The sequence below is a fragment of the Erythrolamprus reginae genome, chromosome 1 (genome assembly GCF_031021105.1).
Source record: "Erythrolamprus reginae isolate rEryReg1 chromosome 1, rEryReg1.hap1, whole genome shotgun sequence".
In the NCBI taxonomy this organism is placed as follows: domain Eukaryota; kingdom Metazoa; phylum Chordata; class Lepidosauria; order Squamata; family Dipsadidae; genus Erythrolamprus; species Erythrolamprus reginae.
The window spans coordinates 127,660,921-127,675,597 of record NC_091950.1 but is presented as its reverse complement, the minus strand read 5'-3'; the positions used below and the strand labels follow the sequence as shown (position 1 = coordinate 127,675,597).

Below are 14,677 nucleotides of genomic sequence, written 5' to 3'. Positions count from 1 at the left end.
ACTGATCTGATCTGGCCCTGCATGTCTTACCAGCTATGATCAGCAAAGTGCTGCCATCTGCTGAAATCTTGGAATAATAGTTGATTAAAATTTGAATATGAGGCAGTAGTGTGATGAAGAAGAAAATAATAATAATTTTAGGGTTCTGGGAGCCACACTTAAGCAATGGGAGAAACTGGGAAAATATTCAAGGTCATTATAATTAATCAGAAAATTAAAACTAAGCCCTAGAAAGAAACATTAAAGGAATTGTATATGTTTAGTCATGAGAAAAAAGGAAACTAAACAAATAGAATTATTCTTTAAATACCTAAAAGAATGTCACACAGAAGAAGATCAAGAACTGCTCTTTCTTATTCCAAAATGCAGGGCATGTAATAATGGATTAAAGTCACAGTAAGCCAGCTTTGGACTGAAAATTAAAGGAAAAAAGTCCTAACACTAATAGCAATTACTTTCATCAATAATCAACTTGCTGGAGAGATGGTATGCTCCTCTTCACTGATACATTCAAGGAGTTGGACAACTGTCTTCTTATGGATGATTTAATTTAGATTTTTGTACTTAACAGGACTTGACCTAAGTAGCCCCTTCCATCTTTGTAATTCTATGGTATAGATTTGCAATTACTATCACTTCCCAACAAATTTGGATTTGTAAATTTTACTGTACCAATTTTTGTGACTATACTTTTTTACCGAGGAAAAGTGTGGGAGTCCACTTACAAAACATCTGCAACCCTATTTTAGGACCCATGATTATAGGCATTTGCAAGACTGTTGCCATTTTAGCATGAATAGCTCAGAGATCTTCAGTTAACAACTTACATATAGTGGTAAACTTTTAACGAAATGTATGCATTCCCATAACCATATACTCTGGTCTAGCCAAGAAGTCCCAACAACTTTGCCATGTCTCTAATTTTTCATGAAATTCAAGACTATCAAACTTCTTTGACAGTCTCTCATTATGGTATGCATAATTTCAATGCTTACTATTTGGCAGTACAATAAACCTAGATGCCGTTTTTACCTTCTCTTTAATTTTTCTAAAATAATGGAACAATTTTGTTAAGACTTGTTTAATAAAAATCAAATGCAAATTATCTGAAAACTGCAATTGTACAGTCAAAGAGCAAAGTGGGCTAGAAATAACTGTAAGGAAAATCAAACCAAGGACAGCCCTAGAATCCACAGTGAAGGTATTGATATAGTAGATAAGTGACTTCTTTTTAAGATCGATAATCAACAAATTAGCAGAAATTAGCATAAATATTTTGCAGAATAGCGCTTGGTGTAATAGTAACAAAGGCCTTGTGAAAAATATTCAAATGTTGTGATATATATGTACCTGCAAAGATCAAAATAATGCAGTTAATGTTACTCCCTGGGAAAACTGGATCTTGAAAAAGAATGGAATGATTGTTGACATTTCTGAAATTTGGTACTGGAGAAAATTCCTAACGTGTCCAGAAACAGACAATAAAACAAAACAAATGTCTCTGTAGAACAAACCTTGGTAAGGCCACATTTGGAATACTGCATTCAGTTTGGGTCGCCACAATGTAAAAAGGATGTTGAGACTCTAGAAAAAGAGTGCAGACAAGAGCAACAAAGATGATTAGGGCAGTGTTTCCCAACCTTGGCAACTTGGAGATATCTGGACTTCAACTCCCAGAATTCCCCAGCCAGCGGGGAATTCTGGAGTTGAAGTCCAGATATCTCCAAGTTGCCAAGGTTGGGAAACACTGGATTAGGGGACTGGAGGCTAAAACATATAAAGAACAATTGCAGAAACTGGGTATGTCTACTTTAATGAAAAGAAGGACTAGGGGAGACATGACAGCAGTGTTCCAATATCTCAGGGGTTGCCACAAAGAAGAGGGAGTCAAACTATTCTCCAAAGCACCTGAGGATAGGACAAGAAGCAATGGGTGGAAACTAAACAAGGAGAGAAGCAAGCAACTTAGATCTAAGGAGAAATTTACTGACAGTTAAAACATTAATCAGAGGAACAGCTTGCGTCCAGAAGTTGGGAATGCTCAACACTGGAAGTTTTAAAGATGTTGGATAATCATCTGTCTGAAGTAGTGTAGGGTTTCCTGTCTAGGAAGGGGATTGGATTAGAAGACCTCCAAGGTCCTCCCAATTCTGTTGTTGTTGTTATTGTTTAATAATAATAATAACAACAACATTATACCCTCTCAGAGAGGGTCTGCAATTTGGGTGTCCTCCTCAATCTACAGCCTACATTAGAGCACCATCTTTCAGCTGTGGCAAGGAGGGTGTTTGCCCAGGTTCGCTTGGTGCACCAGTTGCGGCCCTATCTGGACAGGGAGTCTCTACTCACAGTCACTGATGCACTTATCACCTTGAGGTTCAACTACTGCAATTCTCTCTACATGGGATTACCTTTGAAGGGTTTGGAGTCTACAAATTGTGCAGAATACAGCCGCGCGAGCAGTCATGGGACTACCCAGACATGTCCACATCTCTCCAACACTCCATGGTCTGCACTGGCTGCCAATTGGTTTCCGGACTCAATTTAAAGTATTGGTTATGACCTATATGTGTGCAGGAGCACACATATATTGGTTATGACCTATATGTGTGCAGGAGCGCCTTCTGCCGCATGAGTCCCAGCGACCAGTTAGGTCTCACAGAGTCTGCCTTCTCCAGGTCCCATCAACTAGACAATGTTGCTTGGCAGGGCCTAGGTGAAGAGCCTTCTCTGTGGTGGCCCTGGCCCTCTGGAATCAGCTCCCCCAGAGATTTGCACTGCCCCTACCCTCCTTGCCTTCAGTAAAAGTCTTAAGACTTATTTATGTCACCAGGCTTGGGGCTATTAGACTTCTGCCCCGGCCAACGAAAATTATGCAAGTTAGCGGATTGAATGGGCATGAGTGTTTTTACGGTCTTTGGGTTTTTAGATTATTAATTATTGATTGTATTCAGGATGTTATACATTGTTATTTTTATATATTGTAAGCCGCTCCGAGTACTCAGAGGAGCGGCATAAAAGTCAAACAAACAAACAATTGTTGTTGTTGTTGTCCAATCAAGGCACAAATGACTGGGCTCAAAGTATTAAATTTTGGGACATAGTTTTAAAAAAATTAGCTCCATGGAAAAATCCATAATGTGGTGAAATGTAATAGTAAACAGAAGAGGAGGACAACCAATGACCAACTCAATTAAAATAGTGATGGATGCATGCCTGAAAGTCTTGAAGAACAAGGTTGGGAACAGATCATTATGAAGAAAATCTATCTATATTGTTAGTTGACACTGATTAGGTGGCACATAATCAATCAGTGTAATGACTAACCACAAGAAGAGTGGGGACATTCATTTGCTGTGTCCTTCTAAATTAATGGTGTTAATTCTGATGTAGTACTATCCCTTTGCCTAGAGTCACAATTAAATTTAGATCAGATCAAAATTGGATGGTTTATTTCAAATTCCATCCATCCCTTTGTAACGATACCAACAAATCTTCACATCAGATATATAGGCTTATGTTGTCAGTGATTATACTTGCTCATATCTACAGGCTTCTAAAAAGCCATAAGGTAACTATCATTTTATCATATTTTTCGGAATATAAGACGCACTGGCGCATAAGACATATCTTATTTTAGCGGAGGAAAACAAGGAAAAAAAGTCTCTGCCTCCAAGCAATTTGCCAAATAGCAAACAGCACAGATGATATACACTGTTTGCTGTGTATTTCTGTGCATGTGAGCCTGACCCATAGAAATAGCAAAGAATTGGAGAAATGTACATTATGGCAGTACAGTATATTAATGCCAGAAAGTTTTCTTAATTGTAATCACACTAACTCCTCCCAATTATTTAAATAGATCTACAGTGATCCCTCTATTATCGCGAGGGTTCCGTTCCAAGACCCCTCGCGATAATCGATTTTTCGCGATGTAGGGTTGCGGAAGTAAAAACACCATCTGTGCATGCGCACCCTTTTTTTCATGGCCTCACATGTGCAGATGGTGGAGTTTGCGTGGGCGGCGGGCGGCACCCAGGGAAGGTTCCTTCGGCCGCCCAGCAGCTGATCTGCTCCGCAGCGCGGCAGCAGCGAGGAGCCGAAGATGGGGTTTCCCCGTTGCCCAGGCAAAGGGGAAACCCCATCTTCGGCTCCTCGCTGCTGCCGCGCTGCGGAGCAGATCAGCTGCTGGGCGGCCGAAGGAACCTTCCCTGGGTCTTCCCGCCGCTCAGGCAAAGGGGAAACCCCAAGATCGCTTGCCGCTTGCCCGTCACCCGCCCACCCAGCCGCTTGCTTGCCGCTTGCCCGTTCACCCGCCCGCCCGGCTGCTCGCTTGCCGCTCGAGAGCAAGAGGGGGAGAGATAGAGAAAGAGAGAGAAGGAAAGAAAGAGATGAGAGAGGGAGGAAGAGAGTGTGAGAGAGGAAGAAGCAAGATAGAGAAAGAGAGAGAGAAAGAAAGATGAGAAAGGAAAGGAGTGACGTCATCGGGTGGAAAAATCGCGATATAGCGTTTCGCGAAGATTGAGATCGCGAAAATCGAGGGATCACTGTACTCCAAACATGACTGTCAGGATTTAATTCAGCTGCTTAATCTTAATACTAAACAGGACACTGTTACATTTCAGACTATACTTGTACAGAGTGGCTAAAATTGATGTGGCTTTCCTGAAGTATACATTATTCCCTGATTTTTAAAAGAAGATACAATAGCATCGGGCCTCTTCGGATCAAGCATTTATTTTAAAAAGCTTCTTCATCTTGTTAAGTTGTCTAGAACAATGATAAAGTTTAACAATTATAAAGACTTAAAAAATAAGCCTAATTTGAACATTCTACAGATATTTATAGTTATTGACTCACCTCCTTGCATCCAGATTCAGCAACTGATTAGCACAAGAAAATAAAATTCTGCCTCTGCCTCTCTCTCCCAATTTGCCTCCTTGCAGCTTTAGTTTCACTTTCAATTCAGCAGGTGGTCTGTCTGCAGCCTCGATCAGCTGAGGCTCAGGAAGCTGATAATTAAGTGGTTGGCTTAATAAGCTCTGCTGTTTGCTGAGAGGAGGTAAATTGCTGGGAGGGTATGGGTGGATACGGCCACATTTCCTGTATAAGACACATACCTCACCTACAAAAAGATATTGACAAAATTGAACGGGTCCAAAGACGGGCTACAAGAATGGTGGAAGGTCTTAAGCATAAAACGTACCAGGAAAGACTTAATGAGCTCAATCTGTATAGTCTGGAGGACAGAAGGAAAAGGGGGGACATGATCAAAACATTTAAATATATTAAAGGGTTAAATAAGGTCCAGGAGGGAAGTGTTTTTAATAGGAAAGTGAACACAAGAACAAGGGGTCACAATCTGAAGTTAGTTGGGGGAAAGATCAAAAGCAACATGAGAAAATATTTTACTGAAAGAGTAGTAGATCCTTGGAACAAACTTCCAGCAGACGTGGTAGATAAATCCACAGTAACTGAATTTAAACATGCCTGGGATAAACATATATCCATCCTAAGATAAAATACAGAAAATAGTATAAGGGCAGACTAGATGGACCATGAGGTCTTTTTCTGCCGTCAGACTTCTATGTTTCTATGTTTTCACCCTGTTTGCTTCTTATACTCCAAAAAATACAGCATATATCCTATGTCTGAATGATTCTATCTTGTCTCCAAAATAAATTTATTGGTAATACATTTTTTCATAGAAAGAACTATGAATCAGTGGAACAGGTTAACACAATGTGTTTTTTCCCTCTTTTCACTAGTGATTTTCAAACAAAGACTGAATAGACATGAATTGGAGACTGTAAATCCTGAAATGTGCAAGGGATTGTATTTGATGACCTTTGGTACCTGCCAATTCTATAACTCTAAATAAAAAAGATAGGCTAGGCAGACACATTCAGTGCTGAATATTAGAACAGATAAGCATCACAAGACGTAGAGAAATGAAAATTAAACCAAAGTCACCTAGAAACGCTACTACTGATATAGCCAAGATAACCATGTTGGCCATGAGTGTCTCCACATTAATATTTTAAGCGTTATTCAGCTTTGCTAAGATGACACAATACTGTTCTTCACTAATATGGTGGAGGTAGATAGAAGACAACTAGAAATAAATCCAACCAGGGTACGTGCCCATGTCTAGACTGACATTAAGGTGATACGTTAGGCAAATCAGTTTACTTAAGTGGCTTTGTCTAGGGTAATGAATTATCTACAGGAGAAAGAAACAATTTTATGATTTGCCACCTGACTGCTGTGCTTAGTTTGCACGTTTTGCCAATTAAGTCATTAGAATTTGCCATAGCTTTGATTCCTTATGGATAGTCTTTAGTGCTAACTGGAACATCATGCTTCTCTATCTTGGACTCCATCCTGAAGATGCCATCCCAGATCCAATAGCATAGCAGCCCCAAACCTTTGGAGCACTAGGGACCAATTCCATGGGGGGTTTCCACGGAAAGGAGGGGGTGTGATTTCATGTGTTGCCTGCGTGCTGCAGATGGGGCTTTGCTTGTTTGCACAGTCCAGTTTCTGGCATGCCACGGCCCAGAGCCAGTCCATTGATAGAGGTTGGGGACCCTGCAGTAGCATTTGACAACTACCAACCAGCTCCAACCTTCCCTGTTGGGAGGTTACTGCAACGACAGTGAATCAACATTGCAGCCCTTTAAAGAAACAGAGCATAGGGACCTTTTTCAATTGGGTCCAGGTCCAGTTTTGGGATAGAGATGGCCTCAGTCACTCCCCTGGATGACCTGTGTTAGGACCTGGATTGGGGAATGTGTGCTTCTCCTAGTCTTGGTTGATAGTTTGGTGACTTTTAATGCCAGCGGAAAACTGAGAACAACTTTTTTTTGCTTTTTTTAAATTGCAGCTATTATGGAATAGCCTCAATTTGGAATAGCCTCAATTTGGAATAGCCTCAATTTGGCTGGTCCTCTTTATAGGTTTTCCACAAGCCCTTATAGTGTTGCTCTCCAAGACTGAGTAAAAGTGATTTGTATTTGGGTGGTGAGCCTTCCCCTGATTTGAGTCATTGTTGTCATCTTTTATTCTCCATTTCTGTAATGTTGTTTCATTTTTAATTTTTATGTAGGGTTTGTTTTACATCAGGGGTGGGTTTTAACTTACCTCGCTTCCTCCTACGCCGCATGGCTACACCGCATGACCGCACCACATGGCGCACATACATGCACGGTGGCAAAAAAAATCCATTTTTTTTTTTTTAAAGCCAAAAATATGGTGGCACCCACAGACCAGCACCGACCGAACCGGTTCCGTGACATCACCTGCAGATTGCTACCGGTTCAGTCAAACTGGTCCAAACCAGGAGAAACCCACTTCTGTTTTACATTGTATTTTTGTGAGTCACTGAAAGTCCTTTTTGACTGTGATGATATACAGCTGTTTAATAAATAATGCTGCTATAATTTGCTATTGCATAAAGGCTTGTTGAGAAACATTCCAAATATAATAGGCAGAGCTTTTATTAGGCTAACACGTAGGTCATTTAAACCAGTGTTTTTCAACCAATGTGCCGTAGCACACTAGTGTGCCGCGAGACATGGTCAGGTGTGCTGCGAAGCTCAGAGAGAAAGAAAGCAAGAGAGAGAGAAAGAAAGCAAGAGAGAGAAAGAGAGAGAGAAAGAGAACAAGAGAGAGAAAGAGAGAGAGAAAGAAAGCAAGAGAGAGAAAGAGAACAAGAGAGAGAAAGAGAGAGAGCAAGAGAGAGAAAAAAAGGAAGAGAGAGAGAGAGAAAGAGAGGAAGGGAAGGAGAGAGAGAGAGAAAGACATAGAGGGAGGGAGAGAAAGAGAGCAAAAAAGAGAGGAAGGAAGAGAAAGAGGGATGGAGAGAGAGAGAAAGAAAGAGGAAGGAAGGGAGAGAAAGAGGGAGAGAGAAAGAAATAGAGTGAAGGGGAGGAAGAGAGAGAGAGAATTTTTTTTCAATGTGCCCCAGGGTTTCGTAAATGTAAAAAATGTGCCGTGGCACAAAAAAGGTTGAAAATCACTGATTTAAACCATGTGAGTTTTTAAACAAGAACTACTATACACAGTGTGTATACACACACACACACACATATATAAAATCTCCACTCATCTCTTTCACAGAGGAACTCTAAGCATCTTTTTTTAAACAGATGGAGACAAAAATGGCTGATGTCGAAGTGGTGGAGACTGTATTTGGACATAGTCTGAAGAAGAAATGTGTGTGTGGGAAGCCACAAACATTCAAGTTAAGTTATGCCAAGAACGATGGTTTTGGGCTGCATTGAAACTCTGCCTTCTGAGATGAAAAAAGAAAAACATTCATTACAACATTTTTAAAGTAGTTATTCAGAACAACTTCCAGAAACCCACAAAACTCCTCTGTAGAATACAGAAGTTGAAAGGAACTAATCTGTTTTTGCATTTTATATTATTTTAGATAGTGTCTTGGCCAAAATAAAGAAAACCAGAGGCAAATAGAGAAACAAGTACAGAGGATATACCTGTCAAGAAAAGAAGCCCCAAATTCAAATGATAGAACATTCTTTATTTCCAAGAAAAAATCCTCAACAGCCTATTGAGCTGTTAAATCCAGCTTTCTATCAGACCAAAGCCAAGAGTACTAGTCATAGGCAATATTCCAAATGTTATATTGGGAATTATTATTATTATTATTATTATTATTATTATTATTATTATTTATTAGATTTGTATACCGCCCCTCTCTGTATATTCGGGGCGGCTCACAGCAATGATAAAAACAATATTTATTTATTTATTTTATTTTTATGTATTGGATTTGTATGCCGCCCCTCTCCGTAGACTCGGGGCGGCTAACAACACCGGTAAAAACAACATGCAACAATCCAATACTAAAACAGCTAAAAACCCTTATTTTAAAACTAATCATATATACAAACATACCATACATAAATTGTAGAAGCCTAGGGGGAAAGAATATCTTAATTCCCCCATGCCTGACGACAGAGGTAGGTTTTAAGAAGCTTACGAAAGGCAAGAAGGGTGGGGGCTATTCTAATCTCTGGGGGGAGTTGGTTCCAGAGGGTCGGGGCCGCCACAGAGAAGGCTCTTCCCCTGGGTCCCGCCAAACGACATTGTTTAGTTGACGGGACCTGGAGAAGGCCCACTCTGTGGGACCTAATTGGTCGCTGGGATTCGTGCGGCAGAAGGCGGTCCCAGAGATAACAATATATAATGACAAATCTAATAGTTAGAATCTAAAATAACAATATCTTTATCAGGCCAACATAAAGTTTGCAAAACAATAAGCAACATCCAAATATGAAAAATAAATATTTTTTTATTCTCAATGTGTAGAAATGTGATCACATTTAAAAATTAATAGCAAATCACCAGCTACAAGAAACACAGGTTCTGGAAGGCAGGTTTCAACATGCCAGTTACTGCTGTTTTCTGTTTCCTTGGCTGAAGGTACTATGCTTTTTAATTCCACTGCATTAACAGAGTAATTAACAGCAGATCAGGGCTGATTTAAATTCCCAGATGCCATATTGTAATGCTACAATCCATTGGCCCTGATGATATCAGACCTCCAACATGAATTAGGTGCAGTTCCGAAACCACCTTTGCACTTGCCCTTCTGATTTATGCTATGGGAATCCAAGTCTAAGCATGCATTTTACTCTGCGGAAAACAATACAAGAAATAGATTGTAACATTTCCTGCTTAAATCTTATTTTTTACAGATTTTGCTCTTATGTCTTTGTTGTTGCCTTCAATTCAGAGTTGACTCCTGGTGATTGCCTGGACAAGAGTTTTTGGCAAGGGATTTGCCTGCTTAGAGAAAGTTTCTGGCTCAGTCACCCAGCTTGCTTTGTGCCGAAGTGGGACTAGAACTCTGTCTCCTAGTTTTTAATCTGATGCCTTAATTACTACATCAAACTGGTTCTCCTTATACCCTATCCTTTTGATTTATTCTAACCCCAAGATCAAGCATCTGCTAAATTTCAAAGGTGACAGTATGAAAGTAATGAAAAATAACATGACACCTATTTTCATACACACCCACCCTCTTCTAGGTGTTATCCAATTTTATTTATTATGGTACTACACCCAACAATTATAGTGTTCCCCTTTTTTTCCATTTGAAAGTTCATTAGTCTCAGCCATCCACTTAATATTTGGTTTTATTCTATAAATCAAGCAATAAACCGAATTTCTTTTTAAAATCTATTTAGTAGATGATTTCATAACATGGCATTATTTTGACAAAGGGCCAAAGGCCAGGACATTTTCAACCCATCTGAGAAACTGATCTTTTTCAAAATAGTCTTGATAATTTCATGAAGGAAAAAAATAGATTAAGTACAAAGCATTGTGACTATCCTCAAAAGTTTCTTCACTTAGAAATCATCTAATAGTGTCCATGAGTTCATAAACCATCATTAATTTACTGATTATAGTTTTGGGAACTATGAAAGCTGGCCAGTCAGATTTTAGACACTGCCCCTTCTCCTATAAAATCCACTGGTGGGCTTCTGCAAGAGGTTGTTGCTTTCATCAGAATGACAAAACCAGCAATACATTTGTTGTACAAGGGGCACCTGTTTCGTATGTGCATACAACATCATATCACAATGCACATGAAAAAAGGCAGGTCTTATATCACAATGCCACAATGCCACGCTGCTTTTGTCATTCTGTTCCTATGTGGCTATATGCTTCCAGTTATTATAAGCAGAGGTGAGGCTTCAAACACATAAGAAAAAATGTGCAATTGTTTTCAGATTTTGTCTTCCTCAATTGATCAGCCTTGCAAGATTACAGCATATTATAGCAAAGTTCAGAAATCTAAACCTCTGGTCCGAGTGACCGACCCAGATTGGATCCTGCATTACCTCATATCATGTGGTATGCAGATCTTATGCTGGGCCATCATAATTATAAGCAAAAAGCAAATGTTTTGGAGGTCTCCAAACGGCCATTCACAAAAAGAGCAGCATCTTATAAATTATCGCGCATTTCCAAAGAATAATCTTAAAAAATAGAAAAACCCAGCTGTAACTAATTTTTCCTTGTTGGCCCCTATTGTAGAAGCATCCCAAAACCTCAGAGGAAAGTATAACTTAAATTTAAGCAGACCACCCATCATCCCCTTGGGCCCCTCTCAGCCAGTATCACCACAAGTGACTGAAAGGAAGATCACAACAGATTGTTCATGTCATGCTCTACAGAAGAGCTCCACTTGCCCAAAACAATTAGGTCTGACTAAATCTACCTTTCACTTCATTAGGAATCTTACTTGCTGTTACTAGGTGAAAAACTAACTCCTCCTGACATGCCACCAGTCAGTCCTACCAATAAAACCTAAACAGTAACAAAATGTGCTTAAAAATAGTAATGTTCTCAGGCCATCCAGGTTGGCTATGTACAAAATGTTACATTGGCCCCCAGATCTAATTTCCAAGGATTGCATTCTAAGAGCCTCCAATTTTATTATCAAGTATATTGTAGCGCATAAGGAAGATTTTTTCATATGCATTCAAATCAAAGGGGAAAAATGCATTTTAAAATAACCAGTAAGATCACCTAACGTCATCAAAATAATCCAGGGGATACATTGCATGTTTGCTGTTTTAATGCAAAAGTCATAAGCAAACCTTAATGATTTCTTTTAATATCTGCCATTGGTACCAAGAAAACTAAACTTGTCAGGACACACTGTTAGAAAACAAAAGGCAAGGGACCACGCAATTATGTTAAAAAAAATAACATCATGTTATGTTTGTTTTCATTTTAAAAAGAGAACATTCTTATTGTTAACCCTTTTTTAGTGTAGGCCTTAGGAATTCCAACACTTTGGCTATATCACAAACTCTTAATTCTGTAAGGAAACTCACTGTTGCTTTCATTATCAATATGACTTTTAACAATATGATCTTTTTTTTAAGTCAAAGCCATTACTTTTGGACAGAGGTAGCCATTCTTTTTTAGGATGGGGTACGCGCATAGGGCATAGCTTTAAAAAAATGAGTATTTTAAAATTGTTGCCTTGCTTTAATTCCAGTGGGAGAAAAACTATGGGCCTGGTTTTAATGCACTTAAAACCGAACGGGGTTGGCTGCAGCAAAGTGCAGGTCTGGTTTTTTATTCCGATGAGGGTTGTTGCATCGAGTGTGATTTTTTTTAATGAATCGCGCTCACCACCACCACCACCACCTCTTTCTCCGTGTTCCATTCCCATCTACCCCCCCCTCCTCAATTTTCGCTTGCTAAATATTAACAGTGTTGATATTTTGGTGGCTGGGAGAAACGGCTTTTTAAAAAATTAAAATAAAAAGCCTTAATCCGTATGCAATATTAAATATCGGTTTGAGGCCCTTGGAGCTTAATTCAAGGTTGCTATTGTCCCTGTGTCCCTACGCAGTTCATTTTTCTCACCAAGCTCGCCTGTTTGCTTTCCCACCGGTTTCCTCTTTCAGTCCCAAAAAAACTGAGGAACAAGGACTTGGTTTTGTTTGGGTTTGGTGTGTTTTTTTTCACACCCGCGAAGAAATGGAATCCTTTTATTGGAACCCCGCGCAGCTCTGGCTCTTTGCAAACAAAAAAGGAGGAAAGGAGGGGGGGAAAGCCCCCCCCTTTTTTTTGCTGCCCCCCGTTGCTTGCTTCTTACCTCCTCGGCGCGCAGGCAGAGGCAGCCCAGGATCTCCCGCGTCCCAATTCCTGCCGGCCACCGAAACACCCGCTGGTCCCTTCTGCTCCGCGGCGCCTCACCATAGTGCCAAATTTCTCGGCCAGCAGCATCTCCTCGTAAAGCCGCTCATGGTCGTTCGACGGCGCCCCAGTAAGACTTCCCAGCTTTTTGCCCGCTCAGGCCGCCACTCCGGAGAGAAGCCCCCCGCTTCGGGTTTCCCACTCCCACCCTGCAAATTGTCACTCGCTTTGTCCCCCCACCCGCCACCCACCCCGCGCTACCACGCGCTGCTGCGCTGGGCGGGGGTGGTAAGCTGCAACTCAGCACGCGCAACAGCAGCCCGGGCTTCTTTCTTTCTTTTTCTTCCTTTCTTTATCTTTTCGCTCCGTCTGCCGCCAGCCAAAGGCGAGGTCCGGAGCTCCTCGCCTGGCCTGAGGAGGCTCTACTTCTTGGGAGCAACAGGGTGGGGAGACCAGCCTTGTCAACTCCGAAAAAAAGCAGAGCAGCTGTTTCCGAGGAGTCTCGGGCGCAGGAAATGCCACAGGACTTAAACCGAACCACGTCAGGAAGACCGCGAGCGCCTCTTTGTGTGTGTGTGTGTGTGTGTGCGCGCGCGCGCGCGCGCGCGTGTGTTGTGTGTCTGTGAGAGAAAGAAAAGAGGCGGTAAATAAAACCTGGGAGGGATTTTGTTATGTTCTGGAATGGATTTTTTTTAAAAAAGGCGAGGCGGCTTTAAAAGCGTGACTGTGGAAGAAGGCAGGACTTAGCCGACACGAATATAAACGTTAGTCATTCAGTGTCTAAAAGGAACAAACATGAATCAATTGTGTGTGTGTGCGTGTGTTTAATGCCCTCCCTCTATTGGGAAAGCGGTTTCCTACAGCCAAAGGCGAAGGCGGTGAGGGTGAGGAGGAGCTTTCGGCTGGGCTGCCTCCCCTCAGAGCCTCCCTCTCTTCTGCTTCCAGGGCTTGAAAGCCCGCAGAATAGAGAAAAAGAGCAGAACCGTGCAAATAAAGGACTTGCTACCCTCTACCGGACAAACACAGGTCGAAAAGCTGGTCCCGCTTAAGAATAATGAATGAAAAAATGTACATAGAAACAGAAGAGTCTGGCCGGGAAACACGCTGCAAAAATCCCTTTGCTTTCGAGAGGCACCGAAGGCCGCGCGGGAGAAACGCCCCACGCGTGTGAGTGAATTGTGGGAGATGGAAGTGTCACTGGAAACCTCGAGAGGACTTTATTCAAGGGTATTTCTCCGATAATGTTTGCAATTCATGACCTAAGCATAGGCCCATAAAATCATCTGCTACAACGGCCTTCCTATCAACAGCTACTTCAGCTTCAACCGCAACAATACATGAGCACACGACAGATACAAACCGCTCCAAACATGACTGTAGAAAATACGACTTTAGCAACCAAGTAGTTAATGCCTAGAACTCACTACCTAACTGTGTAGTTTCCTCATCAAACACCAGCATGCCTAGCATCCTTGTCCCAATGTTTCCCTCTTATTAGTACCCATATCATTCATTCATTCATTTGTCAAATACATATTGGTAGTGTACAAAGAAATAACACTGTTTATATACATGATATTGGTATTAATAAGAGAGAAACCTAGGACAGGGACGGTAGGCACGCTAGTGCACTTATGCATGCCCTTTACTAACCTCTTAGGAATCAGGTGAGGTCAACTGGATAGTAAGGGTAAAGATTTATAATGTATATAAACAGTGTTATATCTATGTATAGTACCAATAAGTACTTGACAAATAAATAAAAAATATATACAATTCAGCCTCTTTTTAGGGAGATTTCTAGACAAAATTTCAAAAATTATCGGAGGAAAAAATGCATTGTGCGGTTAGTTATTCAGATCTTTTTTTCCTCATGGATTTTTTTTCTGCAAAGAAAAAAATATAAGGAGAAAGAAATAGTGCAAAAACTCCAATACCGAGCGGAAAAGGAACAGGACAATCTAATCTACTGTCTGTTGTCAAC

General features: G+C 40.9%; 1 protein-coding gene across 1 annotated transcript in view; it reads right to left on the bottom strand.

The window, feature by feature from the left end:
• The window catches only part of OSBPL5 (oxysterol binding protein like 5), a 173,025-nt gene extending 159,732 nt beyond the window's left edge, over positions 1-13,293 (bottom strand). The window contains exon 1 of the mRNA XM_070764568.1: positions 12,653-13,293. The gene's annotated coding sequence lies outside the window, so the exon portion shown is untranslated. The remainder of the gene's footprint in view (positions 1-12,652) is intronic.
• Positions 13,294-14,677: the final 1,384 nt, after the last annotated feature.